Raw genomic sequence first — 20981 nt, 5'->3', positions numbered from 1 at the left:
CAAGTACATCTTCCTCATAGTTTAATGGTGATTGTCAATGTGTATTCTATACGAGATAAAAATGTTCCCATCTCAGAGATTAAGACAGTCACAGAAAAGCTTCATATCCACATTGATGTTGAAGGCTGCAGGGTGAGTGCCTTTAAAAATGCAAAGCTCGCCAAGTGACTTGCAATATCCTCTTTAAGCAAAGATGGGGAATGTTATTCTATGCAATATATATCAATCACATTGTTTCGTTCTTACCTTCACAGATCCCTTTTTCTCTGGTTTTCCATTTTATATTTTACATTTACTGCACTTTAGACTACGTTTTTGCTCCTTGGTGATGTTTGATATGTCCCTCTCCCCCTTTAAAAAATGCCTTTCTCTTGGTTGACATGTGCACCAAGCCAAGTTTAGCAACATTAGTTTCTATAGGCTTTTTACTCAATGCAATACTGCATGCTTGGGGTTTTGAGCTCACACACATAATATGAAACACAAAAAAATAACTCACAGAACGAAGTGTGTGGGCAGTGAACACAGTGTGAATGCCATGAAGGTAGCGCCTAACTGGGAATCCCGCTGAAAATTCTCAAACCAGTCCACACCTTTTTTACCTCTCTCAGTCTCTCTCCTCATCCATCCATCTCCTCCCCTTTTTCCCCTCTCTGAAACACCCTTTCGCCCTTCTCTTCATCTAGAAGCACCCCTTTGATTGCTGCAATTATCCTTGGGAACGGAGGAAAGGGACAGAGTCAACAGCAGCAGCCTTGTGCTTTCAAAACTGGCCCAGTGGCTCCAGCACACCAGGGAAATGCCCTCTGGAACAAAGGGCCGGGCGGCCCCTAGCTGCAGGGGCCACGTATGGCAGGGCTTTTTGGCCCTTATGCCTTCCACATGTCTGAATCTTCTGTTCCCAAAGGTTTTCTTATTTCGTACCACATTTTAATTTGATTAAGCAGTTTGCGGTCATCCGATTCCCAAAATCTTTGACTATCTTCCCTCCTTTCAAATATGTTTTAATTATAACTTTCAGACAATGCAGTGCTAGTGTTCGAAAATAGAAAACACTGTGAAATATGCAATTAGATAGCGCCTAATAATATCTTGCAAAGAAAACTGCTGTTTAAGCCTATGCCATCAGGAAAGGAGTTTATACTGCAAAGATGCCCGAGTAGACAGGATTCCACGGTGTACATTATCTGGCAGAAAACCAGGAGTCATGCGTGGGCGTCAGCGCGTGCTGAGGCAGCCGACAGGACAGACCCCAGCCTTCCGTCAGAGTAAAGTGCCGGCCGAGATGACGTGCAGGCGCTCGAGCAGCGCCTCTGCGAACCCCCAGCTGAGTGACAAACTGGCTCGCAGCTAGAATGCCGGGTGAGAGGGGCACCTCCCACCCTCTAAGGAAAGGAGGACATCTGCGCTGTGCCTGCCCTGCATTCAGATGGCGGTGTTGCAATATTGGTCAAAAATTGCTACAGATGACTTGTGGCAGTTGCATTATTACTGAACGGCCCGTAGCTCAAAAATAAATTATAGCACTTAAAGCAGATCTTTAAGTGGGCAGGTACTGTTCGGTACTGAGTACCTGCACTTCTTTCATTTGAAAGGCAGTGTACCTGCGCTTCTCAGCATTGCTACAATACATTTAATATAAGAGTACCAGCACTTCTCAGGAGCAAACAGGTACCCTATAGAGTCAATACTTGCACGTTCAGATTTCCATTTAAAGCACTGACTGAAAGAGGAGGTTACAGTTTACTATATTTAATAATATGGATATTTGAATGTACACAGTTTAATTCCTTATATTTTAATTGTTCATTTTTGCTCGTATCGCACATACTGGAACTAAATTGCTCCTAGGCAGGGGCATCAAGATAGTATAAACTAAGAATGTAGGTACCATGAATATAGCCAGACTGAACAGAGTAAGCTGAAAAGGCCAGTAATGGTGAGACATACGAGCTACATAATTACTATTGAGGGGTCTGCAGAGTTACAAAGGTCAGAACCCCGTCTATGTGCTGCTCTAGCTAAGCAAATTACAAGACCACTTGTGGAAAAGTGACATGCATGAAATGGAAAACAGGAAAGCCAAAAAAGAGGTACATCACAGGCGCCTGCGGAGGAAAGCAACAAGTATCTTGAGTAACACTAGTAACTGTTTCCCATATGAAATAGAAACAAATCTTCTGTCTCGCTTATAACAAAAACATGCTAGTCTAATGATTACTCTTCCAAGAGCATAAACGTAATAAGTGCAACAAGAACATTCCAAAATACACCAGGGAGCACATTAGGAGCATGGGAAAACTGCAGAAAGCATTCCCTTATGTTCCTACATTGAACTCTGCTTATTTACGTAAAGCAATGCACTAAGATGTTAATCAATCTTGTCTACTCTTACCAGATATGGAAATAACTGGAGTGGATGTGTATTTAGTTTGCAAGATTTTAATTTGAAGCACAGACAGTAAATACATTTTTAAAATATAAACCAAACAAGAAAGGGGCTGCACAGTTCTAGTAAGACAAAATAATATTCTCAAACAGAAGCACATACATCCATAGGGGCGGAGTTAGGTTAAAAAACGACGTCCCTCTACAAACATATATAGATGTCCACGAGGCAGACTTAACAAAATGTGGATAAGTATATTGTGTCCATAAACAATGATCTTCCTACCACGTTGTCACAAAGATTCTGCAAAGGCTTGAACTGCGTCTCATTAATGGGGTCCAACAATGATTCTGTTTACCCTACCACTTTCAAACGGTCACACCACCCAATCTATTTTAAAAGTACTTTATTATCCCTTCAATGCATGACATTGTCAATGCATTTAGATCATCACTTTACCCAAGGCAACACACAATCACTAAACTTAATCTGTAACAATAATCCCATACCTGTGCCATAACACCAGCCTTTGGTGATTACCATAGCTCCTTAAACCCCAACACTTCCTTTGTCATGAAACCTGATATACCAACTCCTACCCAAAACCCCAAACCTAACGTAACCCTAAATAGTATATAGTTATTTAACTGGTGGCAATGTAAATGAGTGCAATGTTAAGGTGGAAACGTTTCATGCTACTTTGTACCAGAAAGACAAAATAAATGATGATGTAAAGAGGGCAGCACTATTCTGTAGTGGTGCAGCGAGAAAATCAAAAATAGAGTGGGATCCTGCCCAGAGCAGTGCCAGTAGCTGTGACTGATTCAAGGGCAAACTTCAGTGATTTTTTTCCTGTCAAAAGTGTGGGGTGTAGGGGCTACGGCACAATATATGTACACATCACCTAAAAAGTAAGGAACATTTACTGCAAAGGTAATATGGCAAAGCAAGACAGTGGGTAAAATAAAGTATAGCTAGTATCACCACGAAAAAAAATAATAATAACTGCATGAAATACTCAAGAATCAATTCACTTATTACCAACCAGAATGATTCTCACAGATCCTAATCTTCCTAACTTTCCTTTAAAGCCCTCCATCCACACTCATGGAAAACACGTCCTTCATGACTGATTCCAATACATAAAACATGCTGTTTACCAATAGACTTCAAGTATTAAAACTTTAAACAACTCACACTTCACTGTGTGACTAATGTCACTGTCTCCCTTGAGCCTGGAAATGTTCTCTACAATTTTCAATCATGGTCTACACCACAAGTCTTCTGAAAATAAGTGCTGACTAAATAGACCAAACCATGTACTATGGCCCATGCTTCAACACGACCTGCCTGAACTGGAACACATCAACTATTTCTTCAGACACTATACAGAAATGCATACTCATGCTGCCGCTAGGATGCCTATCAGTTCTCACATGAGCAAAAGGCAACACACCATACAAACCCCGGGCCAGGTAGAGGGTTGCAAGATCCACATCCACAATTAGGAATCACCCTGTAGCAACAAACCCTGACATATACTGGGGTTAGGTGGACAATTACAAAGGCTACACACCCAAAACATAAATACAGGCATACATCAAAACTTCTAAATCATATCATCCACACAGATCTGGTTCAGATGGAGCTCAGTGGAAGTCAAAATACCACATGGAAATCTCCCTTGGACAGCCCCAAACTAGAGGCTTTTACCTGCTCACTAAACAGACTTAAGAGGGAAAACAACAAGCAATTATAGTGCTACAGAAATATCATACAACAGTGCCGAAGCAGAACAGAATCAGTTCAGAGACTGATGAGGTTTCTTGAAGAGATGTGCCTTCAACTCTGATCTGTGATATAATGTTGTTAAGCCCAGTTTAATTTTTTTACACCCCTTAGTTTTTAAACTGGCTAGATCATGGCTTTGCATGTTCCCCTCGTCTCCTGAAATGATAAGCCTTCCAGACAGGGAGCTTTGTAGTGTCAATTGTTAGTGGTTGTACACTATGCAGTAGTTTTTGGAAATTATTTGAGTTTACAGGGTATTCCGATTAGTTCTTTCTGGGTCACCTAGACGTGGTCATATTTCTCCCGCCTTAAAATAAGTCATTCAGTACCACACAGGACACTTCAAGGAGCCAGGTGGGTCTCAGGGATGCTGATGAGTGTGCAGGTGGTGAAAGAGGGCCAAGACTAGGTCAGTGGATCTGAAGCCTGCTTCCACAGGATTGCACTACTTTAATCAAAAGATCTACCAGTGCAATTTGTACTACCGGTTAAGTAGTTATTCAAGTCACATGTTAGACTACTCACATGCATGCAAGACATTTCAATAATTGTGTTAGCTAAACCCAGAAGATTTGCCTCATATTTTAAAAACAATATGCACAATTTATTTTAAACAGATACCAGGAGCCTAAGAAACTCTGGCTCAAGATGTTGGAAAAGCCTTCACGTAAGCAACCAGGCTTTAAAAGGAAGAAATGCAAACAGACATACCTTAGATCACTCAAGAATCCAATTGAAGTTGTAACGGTAGGGGGGGTCACAGGCACAAAGTTTTAACACTCAAACATTCATTAATTGTGATTTGCAGCTTCATTAAGGGGCCCCTCAAAGTACATGGCTCAAGCTGAAATCAAGAAGTAATCAGATATGCAAACTTAAACATGTTTCAGTGATGGAATTACTCGTTTTAAAAGTATTATGACCAGAATACTAAGTAAATTACTGTATAAAACCTACAAAACAGGTCCAGTCACACCCTTGCGAACACTGCAGAACCAGGGCATCTGAGCAACTTCCTCTGTGTATCTCACGTACACCTCCATGCCAAGGCGTTCAAATGCATGACACTCCGCTTAAGCAATTCATTACCGTGACCATCTAAAAGAACTAAAATGAATAAAGCGTGAAGAGGACAGCCACCCTAGAGAAACAGCGAACCTCACCTCATTCTCCTTTACTTGTGAACAGAGCTGCACACAGTAAACCACTCATATCTCCTAAGAGTCCCAGAGGGCAGAATGGGGTGGAGCAGGACAGTTCTGCCTGGTTTCTCTTCCTTTTTAACCTCTTTCCTGGGGACATTTCCTTCCTGGCACAGACATGTTTTAACATCCAGTCTGGGATGTCAGGCCAGCATCTGAATATAACTCGCCAGTCTCCACTAAACTCAGAGATAAGTGCAGGTGTCTCATAGTTCATGTTCCAGCTGTGTGCCACTGAAGGAAAACAAGGTCTTCAAAGCGCAGCTGCAGAGGGATGAGCGCCCACACCGACGAACAGATGAGGTGGAGGAACTGAGGGGAAGGAAGTGCAGGTGCAAGAGCCAGCTAAGGCTCACAGCAGACGAACCACTATAGCCTTATAGCCTGCCACAACGGGCTATACCGACCACTAAAGGCCCGCTCCAGCGTTAAAAGCCCAAGGCGAAGGCCTTTAACAAGAGAGCAGGACTATAATACTGGTATAGCACAGCTAGGGAGGGCTATAAGGCTATTACAACATTCCGTCACCACCAGAGGGCAGAATGTTTTAAAACAAAGGCCTCACGGAGCCCAAGGGGATTGAAATCGCCTCGGGCTATATGAGACCTTTATTCACAGCAACAGCTGTGAAAAACGCACATTGGAATGTTGGAACTTCGGGCTTCTACCAACCATTAGGAGCCGGATCACTCCATTGTTTTCAATGGAGCTCCCAACATTCCAATGTTCTAATTCTGGGTAAACGTTCCTGTCCCAGCTGTGTGAGACCTGCAGCTGACCAGGTCCAGCCAGCACAAGGCAGCTCAGTGGGTTAAGGAATCAGCAAAGTAGGTACCAAAACTGGGAGGCTTGGAGTGCTCAGTAACTCTATGGACTGTTACATGCACATCTTCTGCACCTGCACAAATGCGCAGAATGGAGAGGTACACCCATTTTTCGCAGTCGCAGTCTGTGGCGTATGTAGTACCACGGGAACACTACGCGATCTAAAGGCAGCAGAGCACCAGTAATGCGAAACAATGTCATGTTAAACGGTGCACGCACAGGGCCAGGCGTAGGACGTGTTCATAATAGCAGTCTGATACGTGTATTCTGTGCCTCGACAGCCCTCTCATAGTAATTACCAAGTGCTGCCATCAACGCCCAAAAGAATGGGCTTTTTTGTGTTCACAAAGCACCTGGAGGTGGGGGTCTCTAGGGAAACCGACTTTCCACAAGGCAGACAAGCATTAAAAGCACATTTGAGGTTACAAACCTGGGGGGGGGGGGGTTGATAGTCGTGATCATTAGAGGGGGGTGTGAGCTCATGCACATGTGTGGTGGGATTAATAAATGAGTTAGAGAAGATTAGGTATTGTTAGGTTGCATAGATTTGCCTTTGAGAGAAAGGAGGATGTTTATGATCTTGTAAATGAGTTGTGAAACTTGCATGCGTCAGAGCAGATTGTGCTGAGAGGGAGGAAGCGAGCAGAGGAGTGAAGGGACGGACATGAACATTTAAAAGCAAGAATAACAAGCATTTGCAATGAAACGGGTGTCGCATTTGCTGGAGGTAGACCTATTAGCGTTGTAAACTCCTAACCAGACTTTTCTTGCCACATAATTTGAAAGAAAAAAACGATCCCTCCATGTAAAACCCAGCACGATCGCGCAGAAATGACAAAACAAAAAACCGAGCTCGATCGTGCTATGTAAAACCATAGTGAGATCGCGCTGCGTGAAAAAAAAAAATAGTGCAGAAACCAGGCTGAAAACATGGAGCCTCATATTTTTTCAGTAGTTGGTCGGTGCGCTTGAGGAGGGCTAAACACCGGAAAAGGCATGAGGTATACATGCCTTTCACTAATGAAATCAAGTGGATTTTAGAAGGAAAGCCCACCAACCAATGAAAGTGACAGACGTGACATGGGAGTGGTTAAAAGCCCAAAGAGAGATTACAACAGGGACAGAGTGCTTGTGCGCTCACCCATAAAAATGGTGTAAATTAATGCAGAAATATTTAGCTTTTTCTGTAATGGCCTTTATTGTGCCAACATAAACGTTCCCATAAATATCTCCATTCTCCTGGTTATATTCCTTTGAGAAAAAACAGAAGGAAAAGTCAGTTAAAATGTTCCTTGTTTAAACAACAATTGTAAATATGCTCCTATTTCCGTTGAGAAGCTACATCATTTTGTTATTACAGATGCCAACAGACGTCACAAGTCGCCTGTAATGAGGAATTTAGAGACAGGCTTTTATACAAGAACAGCAGGCTATCATGTATTACATATGTAATATCATGATTTTAAGTAACCAACCTTTCAAATCCAGACTAACGGGCTGGAATACCGGAAAAGGTGATCATTAGGACAACAAGGATTTGGGGGACATCAGCAACTGTATTTTAGTTTTGCGTTGCAACAGTAAATCATAGAAATGTAACAACTGCAGCAGAGTATAGACAAACACTTTGCTATCTGGCATATTAAGAAGCTGATTTTGAAGAAAAAAACACGTAATCAACGCTGGTTTTGCTTTTTGACGAGTTTTTAAGGAAGTTATTAATACATAAATAGTAAATTCTAATGGCCTAGATATTTTCAGAACTTCAAAGCAGAAGTTTATTTTTTAATGAAGTGCCAGCAAAGCTAACAAATAGTTTTCGTTTGAGGTACTTTACATGAGCATTGGGAAACAAAAACCTAGGTATGTTCCCTTGTGTGTTCTATATGCCTGAGGTTCTCCACAAACATTTCAGAAGAATGGACGCAGCGCCCGTGGTTTAAAATGCAACATATGGCTTGCTCCACACTTTCCTTTAGTCTCAAAAAGGTAACTAAAACACTCAATTATCTTTCTGTTGTAGTCAGTGTGCACTGTAATGTGTGCATATGAGTGTGAAATAGGACGGAACTATAATGGGATATATTTATACGTTTGGTTGCTTTTATTGTACAAAATGACCTGGTACAAAAAACATATTTACTAGGGACCTGTAAAATATTCCATGTTTCTTGGAATACTTATTATGACAGCCTCAGATGACTTCACCGTTGTCGCAAAAAGGATTATTTGAATTACAATTTGGCCCCCCTGATAGCTGAGCCCAAGAAAAGTTTTTACCATCTCTGAATTTAGGTAACAGTCTATTTGTGAAACTAAAGCAAAACATGAACCTTCTAAAGGCAATCACGGCTCATTAGCTCTACCTTGACAGTGGCTTCAACAATCTCCCAGCACAGCTAGTGCCTATTGTTTTATTAGCACTATATTCATGAAAAGCTGAACAAATTAATTGTAATCCGGTTCCATTCTTAATCCTGCCTTTTAAGACCAGAATTCCATTTTCAGCAAATTGAGGCCAGTTTTATCTGAAACCGTATATTCCTAACTATATAAATACTCCCCTCTTCTTTTTACAATAATCATTCTAGTCCATTATTTTACCACTGTTTTCAAAAAATCCTTATGTTTTTGAACTCAAACTATGTTTTCATGCTAATATTATGAATATAAAAAACATAACTTTTGTAATGTGATCCTATATTGCCATCTCAGGGTTCTGGTGACATTTACTAACGACTCACACTTTGGGCTCGTGCTTTATTATGGCACCAGAAATCCTCCACAGAGATATGGGACCATGTTACTCAGTTACACATTATGTATTCTATATGAATAGGATCACTTTGAGATGGTCATAAGCATAAACCCTCAATGTTTGAATTTTTTCTTGATTTTAGATCCCGAGACTCTCCTACCGGTGAAAATCCCAATCAACTTTTATACTGAACTATTAGCTGCATGACAGCTCCTTCCCAATTCAATGACAATTGTCCTGTGTTTGTTTTTACCCACATGACGGGTATATTTTGCACAGATCCTGAGAGAGTCCACCTTGCAATACATGTGCGAGCATGCTTGAGCATGACTGTAATGTGCCAGTAAAGCATTGCTTCGATGTGCTTTGGTTTTTCACCACTCAAATCAGGGAAAGTGAAAAAGAGCTGCAGTGCGGTGGCCTCTGGTTCCTCCAGTCGTAGCACAAGGCTGGTGAAAGTTACAGCACAATGTACCAGTTTATACAGAGCCTTGATGTCAGTTCATCTAAACAGCACTCATTGGTCTAGGAGCTTTTCTATCATAACCGGAGAAGCTCCGTCTTTGGAGAAACGAGATAGTCTCAAGTAGCAGCTGATGAATTCCTTGTTTTCATTAGAGGGCATCAAGCACAAGATGATCATCTTGGAGCTGAAAGTAAGAAGCAGTACTTTGAGTTGCAGACAATCACTGGCACAGAAGAGATAGGAAGTGAGGAACACTTCTGTACCTGACAACTTCTAAATCTGCAAGCAAAGTAGGTCTCGCTATACTATATATTTAATGTCCAGATGAGAAACTAACACCAGGAATTCCTCGGCCAACCAGATTTCCACAAATCTAATTTTGAGCTTGCAGAATAATAAGTCCTGTGAAGAAAAGCTTTTGCACAACACACATGACACACTATCCCCACCACAAAGGAAACACAACACCAAGTTATATGAAAATATACTGTAATGTACACAACGCAATTATTAGACCAAACATCACATAACGTGTTTCCTGACTACTGCTTATGTTGCAGAATACTGAATACCCTGTGTGTTATATGTGACTACTGCTAGTTTGCAGAGTGTAACATTCTGACAAATGCTAAGGTAGCAGGATACTACTGATACGTGATGTTTTGTCTAATAATTGCGGTGTGTACAATACAGTACATTTTCTTGTAACTTGGTGTTGTGTTTCCTTTGTGGTGGGGATACTGCGTGACGTGTGTTGTGCAAACGCTTTACACATTGCCTCTGGGATAGGCCTGACTGCTCGTGCCAAGCTACCAAGAGGGTGAACAGGGGTTATCTTGGACGTGTAACTCCCTTGCCCTGACTAGAGTGGGTAGGTTCTGCCTGGCTGAGGTGCATATCCTAGCCAACCAGAAACCCCATTTCTAACATTCCCCATTTCTACCAGCAGGCCACTGTCCTTGAAATGTAAGTGTCAGGCCCTCCACCCTTCTAGCCCAGGAAGACACATTCATTATGCAGATGAATGCAGATGTGACTGAGTGTCCTGGGTTTGTGATTGTCTGGGTGAAATGCACAAGGCAGCTGTCAACCAGCACAGACCAGACATTAACTGGAGACAGGCTGTAAGGCACAGATGGTTTTAAGTGCATAGAAATGCTCACTTTCTAAAAGTGGCATTTCTAAAATAGTAATATAAAATCCAACTTCACCAATAAGCAGGTGTTTTATTACCATTCTGGCCATATTAAGTATGACCTGGTTGCCCCTTTCAGATCAGAATCTACCACTCAAAAAGTATACGAGGGCAGTCCTAATGCTAGCCTATGAAAGGAGCAGGCCTCACAGTAGAGGAAAACAAATTTAGGAATTTTTCACTACCAGGACATATAAAACACATATGTACTTGTCCTGCCTTTTTCCTACATAGCACCCTGCCCTATGGGTTACCTAGGGCCTACCTTAGGGGTGACATATGTAGAAAAAGGGGAGTTTAAGGCTTGGCAAGTACGTTTAAATGCCTAGTCGAAGTGGCAGTGAAACTGCACACACAGGCCTCGCAATGGCAGGCCTGAGACATGGTTAAGGGGCTACTTATGTGGGTGGCACAATCAGTGCTGCAGGCCCACTAGTAGCATTAATTTACAGGCCCTGGGCACATGCAGTGCACTTTACTAGGCATTTATAGGTAAATAAAATATGCCAATTGGGAATGAACCAATGTAATCATGTTTGAAGGAGAGAGCATATGCACTGTGGCACTGGTTAGCAGAGGCAAAGTCCTAAAAACTAGCAAAAGCAGTATCAGAAAAGTGGAGGGAGGGAGGCAAAAAGTTGGGAGATGACCACCCTCAGGATGTCAGGTCTAACAATAAGATTGCAGATCTCAGAGCCGAAATAACAGAGTTAAAAAAAACATTCTTAGGACATTAACATAAATGATTCCCAACACTTTCACAAAGGACTTTGACATGGGTGTTGGAAATTGATAGCCTCTCCTACATGATTATGTATAATTAGTCTAAGGACACAGGTATAGGGCCTGATTTTGAGTTTGGCGGTTGGGCCATCAAGCTGGTGGCCTCACCGCCAACATATTAAGATGTTTTGGTAGGGCTAACCGGGGAAAACTGCGAAGGTATTGGCCTCGGCTCACTCAGTAAGCCAAGGCCAATGGCATCACACAGACTGTGCCATAGCAGACAGTGCACATCTTGAGGGTGCTGACAGGGTGGCCCCGGCACTACCCATGACATGTGGCGCCAACTCTGCCTTTCCACCCACCTTTTCATTGGGGGGACCCCGCCATGAAAAAGCTGACAGAAAGGAATGTTGAGATCAGCACGACTGACGACGCCTTTCACCGCCACCAACCCATCGGGATCTCTGATCCTGGCAGAGTGCAGGTGGTCCAGCTGCCAGTATTGTAGTGCCTTGGTCAGACCACCAAGGTTGCAGCGGTCCAACCGCCACAACAAGTACAGCATTCCATGGACCGCCGTACTCGTAATTAGACTCTTATTTACAACCAATTCTACTATCAGGAGGGTTAGGATGGATGTTTGTTCTTGTATCTGCAAATTGCCCAATAATTTCTATCGCCCCTATTAATTTGTAATATAGTCAACATCAGACAGGCCTAGGAAACAATGGTGGCTATAATGTTGACCAACAAAAGAGGGCGTCCTCGCATACACAAACTCACAATACACTACACAGTGTAGGGAACTTTCTTTGCCCGTCCATAGCTCACAACCTAGGGGGTGTCCCTGCCATTGCTATTGTGTATCGAATGCAGGAGCAATTAAATGTTGGCTACAATACCATGGGTTACCATGATCATACAATGGGAACTGTGTAAGTGGCTTGGTTTGTCTCCCCAATGTTGCCACATTTTGTCAGCAAATTTAACATTTTTATTACAACTGCGTGATTTACCTGTAAGTTGGCTGCCTCCATTAAATTTTTAGGCCTTTGGGGAAACAGCGATGCATGATGCAATGTTTGAGATGTACTGATGAGACGAAAGAGAGAATAGGATTTCGGGGGACCAGAAATGAGTCAAGCACCATCAGAGAAGCAAACAAGTGCACAGTGTTGCACAAATCCAATACATATACCCAACCAAAGGCAACTTGCGCTTGGCACCTTAATAACAAGCATCAGCATCCATTAGGTCTAAGGGGGTTAACAATGTGAGACATCTCCCCCATGCTCTGAATTCTTCAGTGAGCCTCAAATGCCCTTTAGCCTTCCCTGTCCTGAGAAGCACACTCGCCCTTGGTCCAGGGGTTGCTAAGAGCAGTGCACCCTGTTCCAATATAACTGGCTATATATTTGCATCAAAAATCACTATGCCATGATGCACACTGATGCACTTCAACGATGGCAACAACTCCTCTCTCTAGTAGAGTATAAAACATCCATGCAGTGATTTGGATTTGGCTTCCACGATTCCAGTGGACTCTTCTTCAAACATCACTGCAATACACGCATCAAGAAGTAAAGGTCTAGAGGTGGAAAAAAAGAACTAACAGTAACCAAGTGAACTGGAGAATAATGCATCCAATTTCTGCAGCTGCTCATAACTAAAAAGCGCATTTAATCTGTCAGGGTTTTGGTAATCAAAACAGTTCTTGCAGCTTCAATGGTCACATGCACATGCAAAACGAGCATGACAATAAAAACATTTCTAGCTTACGCGTCAAGAATTTTCAATTCTATTTAGGACAAGAAGGCAAGGATTATGCTTCTCTCTCTTTACTGCAATAAAATACAGCAGCCAATCAAAACTTAAATAACCAAAAAACTACATTTCTCATGAACCCAATGAGGCAATGTCCACCAATCATAGGGATGACTCCTGTATATATGACTGTGCAAACATAGTCCTTCCTCTTTCTTTGCAATGAACCAAATAAGAACTTGACTCCTTAGAACTGGAATCTCTTCAAACGAACCAACTCTGGAGAAGATCCTGACTATCCTCCTGAATACTGAAACTCAAAGACAACCGTCTCCAATAAAAAACGATCAGGTACCTTTGTTATCCGTACCTAGAAATAAAAAAAACATGCCAATAATATCCTTCTCTTTGAAAATATCATAAAATATCATAAAATTCAATATATAATGGGAGGGTACACAATCATAGACTCATAATACACATGATAATTTCAATCAGGAAATTAATAATACAGTGATTTCTCTCTGGGTGGGATAATCCTCGCCTCCGTGTCCTTAATAGAATTGAAATTTCTTGACGCGTAAGCTAGAATTTGTTTTATTCTATGTCAGGACCAGAGGCTTCGGATTATGCAAGTTCAAAGCTGATCTACTACCGCTGTACCACATCTACAATTGGTTTCTGATAGAATATTTTGAAAGTGGAATCTGATGACCAATCAGCCGCTCTCATAATATCCTCCAGACGAGAACCCACAGAGAACGCCTTAGAGGCCACTGCTCCTCTGACTGAATGTGCTCCAAACATAGAAACATCTATACCAGCTTCCTTCAGCAGCCAACGGACCCACCATGCCAAAGTAGCTACAGACTCAGGACTGAAAGGCTTCTGGAGAAAAATCAACAACTGTCCTTGAAAATCCCTACGGATCTCACAAGTACATTCTTCATAAGATTTTAAGCATTTCACAATACACAATTTTTGATGGTGAGGAAAAGGTGGGTAAGAAACACATCTAGACGATGTCTTTGTACAATTGGAAATAGTAAAAGAAACTTCCGAAGGAGTAAATACTCTACAAGCTAACTCCAGCGCGCGTACATCTGACACTCTCCGACAGGACAAAGGACACAGCAACATAGTCAGCTTCACAGAGAGTTGTTTACGAGAAAGATCTTCATTGCACGGCCATGACATCAAAACTTTTAAGACTATATCTACATCCCAAAGGGAGGAATGCTTAGGTTGAGGCGGTTTAACCATTCTGACTCCACGAAGGAGTTTACAAAATAGCGGGTGTTCTCCTACCGGTTTTCATTCAATAGGGGGATGCCCCACTGAAAGCGCCGATCTAAAATTGTTAATGGTTCTATATGCTAATCCTTGAGTGGCTCAGTCAGAAAGAAAGTTGACAATCATAGCAATGGAGGACCCCAAGGGATTAACACTTTGTTCACCACACCAACACACCCATCTTTTCCAGGAAGACCGATATCGTTTGAGACTGGAAGGAGCCCAAGTTTGGGACAAGAAAAACATTGCGTTGTCCGAAACTCCAGACACCTGCCAGCGTCTCCGGAAATTCTTCACGCCATCAGGACCAACTGCCCCATCTCTATCAGAGGATGGGGAGAACCCACTGGCTCCAATAGCAGGTGAGGGTCCAGCAGAATCGCAACTGGGAGAGCACATGACATCGACACAGGGAACCTAGGCTGTGCTTTCCAAATGGGAGTCACCAGAATTAATTCTGCTTTCTGCCTCCTCACCTGAGAGAGTACTCTCTGAATCATGACAAATGGAGGTAACGCATAAAGAATCCCCATTTCCCAAGACTGGAGAAAAGCATCTGTCCCTGATGCCAAAGGATCCGGTCTCCCACTGAAGAAACGAGTCAGCTGAGCATTGAGCCTTGAGGCAAGGAGGTCTATCACACAAGGACCCCACTGAAAGTTCAACTTCGTGAAGACCTGAGGTTTCAGTTGCCAATCGCTGCCATCCCTGAGAAAAATGGAATTTCAGTCTGCGATCTGATTGGCTCGACCTGGAAGATACTCTGCGGTCACTGAAATGTGGTGTTGCAGACAAAACTGCCAAAACTCCATTGCGATTTCCACTAGAACACGGGACCTGGTGCCTCCAAGCCGACTGATACATTGAACCTCCAAAATGTTGTCCAATCCGAAGAAGAATACAACATTTCGCTTGACGAGGAGATAGGGAGCGAATTGCAAATGCTCCCGCCAATAGTTCCAGGTAGTTGATATGAAGATTCAACTCCTCCTGGGACCACCGGCCCCCTGTCTGAATCGGACCACAATGGGCCCTCCAGCCCCACCGGCTGGCATCCGACTCTATAATCATTTCCGGGTTTGATGCAAAAATTGCTCTGCCGTTCCATGCATCCATGTGGGCCAACCACCAATCGATCTCCGCTCTGGCTTTTTCTGAAGGAACAATCTGTTTCGCATAAGATAAGCCTTTGCGAAAATGCAAGATCTTCAACCGCTGTGAGGCTCGATAATGAAGAGGTCCCGGAAAGATTGCTTGGATGGATGAGGCTAACAGACCCACTAAGCGCGCAAGGGTCTTGAATAATATAGTCGGAGAGGCAAGGGCTCTCCTCAACTCTTTCTTGATGGAAGTCCTCTTTGTCAGAGGCAATAACAATTGAGCTTTGATAGAATCTACTTGGAAGCCTAAGAATTCGATATCTCTGGAAGGAATCAGAACTGACTTGTCTGAGTTAATAAGGACCCTAGATCCTCCAGAAGTTGAATCGTCCAAGAAAGATGAAGAAGGACCGAATCCTCCGATTGTGCCATAATCAGAATATCGTCCAGATAAATAATGAGACAGACTCCTCTTTCTCTGAGAATTTGAACCACCCGTTTTAAGAGTTTGGTAAAACACCAAGGGGCGGAAGACAGGCCGAAAGGAAGAACAGCAAATTCGTAGCAGCTCTCTCGCCAACAGAATTGAAGCTACCGGCGGTGAGGTTCGAAAATAGGAACTGTGAGGTAAGCGTCCTTGAGGTCTAATCGAACTAAGAAGTCGCCCTCTTGCAGGAGATCTCTCAGCAGATGGATGCCTTCCATCTTGAAATGTCGGTAAACGACCCACTAATTGAAATCTCTCAGATTGAGAACCAGTCGAGAACCACCTCCCTTCTTTTAGACTAGAAAAAACGAGCTGACGAAACCTCTGAATGGCGACTAGAACGGAAAATGGCGCGTTTCTGTAGAAGGAGCGCTATTTCGTCGTCCATGAAAGACCTCTGCTTGGGAAAAAAGAATGGGGCATGGGAGTGGCCTCTGAGTAGGAGAGGCATAAAACATTCTGTATCCTCTCACCATCTGGAGAATCCACGGGTCCTGAGATATACGTTCCCATGCTATTACATGATCCTTCAACCGACCCCCTAGAAAGACTTCCGAAAAGGGAATGATTCTCACCTGTGGAATTTCCGTTGGAGGAGTTGAAGCCACCTCTGTTGTTGCGGAAACCACGACCTCTACCTCTACGGTTTCTTGTTGGGTAGAATCCAGATCTGGAATAATGGCCTTGGGCTTGCGGGTCGTAGCCTCCGGAGGTCTGGGAGTATCCTCGGACTGACGCTCGACCCCGTAGCGTCCGGCCCTGAGAAAAAGGACCCTGTTAAACATCTTCCTCATTGAGGATTGAACCTTGTCTAGGTCGGAGAAAGTGGCAACGTACTTTCCTTAGTCTTTGACAAATTTGTCACCAAATAATAAACCATTCGTGAGAGAGTCAGCGTCATTGGGAGCCAATTCTGCCAGATAAGGGTCAATTTGCATCAAAGAGGAACGTCTACGTTCCTTTGATATGGCATAGTTTGCGTTGCCCAATAAACATATGGCTCATTGAGCCCACTCCAGAACAGTCTGAGGGTCCAAGGGAGAATCGGATTCTTTGGCTTGAACAGCCAACTCAAGGATCTTTGTGGTTGGACCTGAAACATCAAGTAACTTATCTTGGCAACCTTTCCATGCTCAGTCCAGTCCTTTTTTAGGATCTTTTGAAAATGTCTTCATAAACGTCGCCATATTGGGATCTAAGTCAGGCGTATCTGCCACTTTACCCATCAAAGAAGGTCGAGGGCACTCCGAGCGTAAGGTGTTGCGCACATCTCGGTCAAAATCTTTACTGATGTGTCCTGCACGTAAAGTGGAACCTCTGTACAAGGAATCCATTTGGATGAATGGGGATGGATTATGTTCTCAGGATCGAAAGAAAGAGTACGTGAAGAGGAACTACGCTCTTGTATGTTATGAGACTTGCGTTACGTTTCCCGGTAGGTTTGGGATCTTCATGATCCAGATCCGATCCGGAGGAATGTGATGTAGAAGGAAGACCCTCCGTCAGGGAGAAAGGATCCAGCCCTGTCTCAGGTATCTCCAAACTATTGAAGAACCCATACCCATGGTCTTGCATCACTGACGCTGCAATGTGCGCCAAAATGTCCGCAGGGGACGTGGGTCTCTTTGAGGCTCCTCGGGCAGCGCCCGTTTCCGATTTCTGGTCTTGGGAACAAGAATCAAGTAGAGATCAACCTCTCCATTTACGCTGACCAAAACTCATAAGGGGTTGAGTGAAAGGTTTTAAAATGTTAATAAGAGCCTGGTTAATGGAGTCCTGGACATGATATCCCAGTGCCTCCACCAATCTTTCCTCCATAAGGAGTTCATCATTTGTTCCAGGTTGTTCCTGGTGATATTCATCCTCTTCGGCGTAGTACGCCATGGTAAATGTGGTATGTATGGAGGAGTTCAAAAAGGGGGGGGGAATGGCCCCAGCAGGGAGATGTTCAGCAGAAACTGAAAGGATTTAGCACAGCAATTTGTGTGTGGAGGGAGCCCCTGCCAATTACCTAAGGTCAAGCCTTTGTCCGTATAACCTGTCCCATCGGGCGTTCTATTTGGTCTCAGGAATTAAACCAAGCGATCAGAAAGAGCTAAAAATAGACTTGTTTCTGATCGCTGCACGCGTAACGTGCACCTCGCTCCTCCAGGAAAGCCGAGAGACCGAGGGCGCATGCGCGTCATCAACATCGAAAGAGGACTTGTCCTCGTATGCGGTCTAGAAGTCCGTAGGACTCCCAAGCTTTAAAGCGGGCCACACCTGTTTTCAGAGCAGGGAAAGGCACAGATAATCGCGTTGCAATGATCGAGAAGGGCCGATCGAGCGCGCAGCAGATTTAAGAAAAAAAGCACTGCTACGCGCAGAGCCCGCTCCCACTCCATGGTGTGATCCATCTACATAGTGTACACATGTAACACCAAAAAGTCACACAGAAGAGAAAACAAGACTTATCTCTGGGCTGCAGCAGCAAAGAAAGAGGAAGGACTATGTTTGCAGAGTCATATATACGGAAGTCATCCCTATAATTGGTGGACATTGCCTCATTGTGTTCATGGGAAATTTAGTTTTTTGATTATTTAAGTTTTGATTGGCTGCTGTATTTTATTGCAGTAAAGAGAGAGAAGCATAATCTGAAGCCTCCGGTCCTGACATAGAATTGAATATATATTCAATATAGAATTGATATAGAATTGAAATACAGAGTAGAATCTCAGCAAACTACTTGGCTCTTCCATGCTCCACTCAGTCATAGACTGACAGTGAATTCATCCACAGAAAAAGATTACCTAATGTCCCAGGTGTCAGAGCAAAGAGCAGCAGATGCTGAGGATTTAGTCAGATAACGCTTACGATAGTGATAGAGAGAAAGAACCTTCAACATATTATCAGCCCATTACCGTCTTGTCTTCAACATATTCTTAACCATTTTTAATACTCTTAGCTTCATTGAAAGAGGTGGAGCAAAGCATACAGAGCTGTCTTAGACATCACCTCACAAACATAGCTGCTTCCCAATCTGCTGTGCAATGCTAAAATAAAGCTGCAGCACTTAAGACATAATGAAGTCCAGAGCTGGGAACACTTTAATAGATTACAGCCTCTTGAATGGGAATTGTCCAAAATACATATTCCTTGACGACAGTCGCCTGTATTTTAGACGGGGAAATACAATTAAAACAGAGGATTAGCCAACAAGATGAGGACCTCTGCAAATGCTACCATTTGCAGAAAACAATTAGCTACCTGTATTGGAGAGATCATAGGAATCTTTTCTTCAGTAATACAGGTGCAAATAAATGTCCCTATAACCCAGTCTGATGAGAGGCTTTGATGCCTGTTAATCAAATGCTATAGCCTGTGACTGTGATAGAGAATGCAATATTAAATTGTTAATTCTCATAGCCCCTATAGTAGAAACCCGTAGAACACTTCATGCTGCAGCAAGCTATATAAATACCCTCTTTGCTTCGCCATACTGTAACAACCCGACCTCTCTGAATGACTCAAATGTAACATTATCGAAAACAAAAATCATTAAGGACGCTTTTCCATTTTATTTCCTCCCATTTTACAGCTAGCTCTGTACGTGTCAATCTTTGTACTCAAACTTGTGTGTAAGGAGGTGCTGGACTTGGCCCTTTTTGCAGGGTCACCCCAAACTTGTTGCCTTCCTCCTCCTGGCTTTCTGACCTTCTTTTGTTGGCTTTAGGACTCTGGGCACTTTATCACTGCTGATCAGTGCTAAAGTGCATGTGCTCTCTTCTTTAAACTTGGTATGACTGGCTTATACCTGTTTGGCACATTTGATTTACCTGTAACTCCCTTGCACAGTGGTATCCCATATACCCAAGGTCTGTAAATTAAATGCTACTTGTGGGCCTGCAGCGCAGCTTGTGCCACCCAAAGAAGTAGCCTTTCAAACCTGTCTCAGGCCTGCCACTGAAAGGCCTGCGTGTGCGGCTTACTGCCATATTGACTTGGAATCTAAGGTTACCTGCCAAGCCTGGAACTCCCCTGTTACTACATATAGGTCACCCCTAAGGTAGGCTCTAGGTAGCCCTTTGGGCAGGGTGCTGTGTAGGTAAGAGGTGGGACATGTGCCTTCATTGTGTGGCATGTCCTGGTAGTGACAAACAGATTATTTGGTTTCTCACTACTGTAAGTGCTGCTCCTCTCATAGGCTTGCATTAGGAATTCCCTTATATGTGTTTAAGTGGTATTTTCTGATCTATGAGGAACAGCATGTGCATGTTTAGTATGTTTGGAATGGTAATGAGAAATCCCGATTATTGGTGTAGGTGCATTTTTTTAATTGCTAATGTAGAAATGCTGCTTTCAGAAAGTGGGCATTTCACTATGCTTATGACTCTTGTCCTTTGCAGCCTTACTCCAATCCACGCCTGGTGTAGCGTGACAGCTGGGCTTTGGGCATACTTTTCTGACAGCCCTCACACAGGGAGGGTAGAGGTGTAACAGGATTACATCTGCATACTGAGTGGTCTTCCTGGACTGGGAGAGTGGGAGGCGGGGTGCACTTACATTTGTATAGGCTGTGTCCTGCCCTCACACATAGGACTTGTTTACCCACTACTGATGTCTGGAGCCAGGGCTGTGGTTTAAAGAGGGTGTTGTGCACTTCTAAAGTTCGTTTGAAGTGCCCCCTAGATCAAAGACATGTTGAGTATAAGTACAGGGGCTGTACCCCATGTTGTTAGACACTGTGTGGACTTGTAACCAGTCACTGGTGGCTCTAAAGACTGCACCCTGCCAGGAGAAACTATTATGCTGCTAAGAGGAACCGCCATTAGGTTTGTTCTGCTGTTGTGCTGACCTGTGGCCTGTTAGGCCACCAGAGGGACTGCCACCTTATTTGAAGGAACCTGATGTGCTGGCCTGCTGCCAGTTCCCTGCTTGTGTTCCCCCAGTCATTCTCTAGGGACGGGGTGGTGTGCCCCCTCCCTGTTCTGCTGTACATCAAACCT

The 20981-nt window shown here is 43.4% G+C and overlaps 1 protein-coding gene across 4 annotated transcripts in view; it reads right to left on the bottom strand.

Moving 5' to 3' along the window:
• The window catches only part of FAM110B (family with sequence similarity 110 member B), a 424184-nt gene that overhangs the window by 308893 nt on the left and 94310 nt on the right, over positions 1-20981 (bottom strand). The window lies entirely within an intron of this gene.

This window comes from Pleurodeles waltl, chromosome 2_2 (genome assembly GCF_031143425.1).
Source record: "Pleurodeles waltl isolate 20211129_DDA chromosome 2_2, aPleWal1.hap1.20221129, whole genome shotgun sequence".
In the NCBI taxonomy this organism is placed as follows: domain Eukaryota; kingdom Metazoa; phylum Chordata; class Amphibia; order Caudata; family Salamandridae; genus Pleurodeles; species Pleurodeles waltl.
Note: the sequence above shows the minus strand (reverse complement) of the source record. Positions and strands in the feature narration are given on the sequence as shown.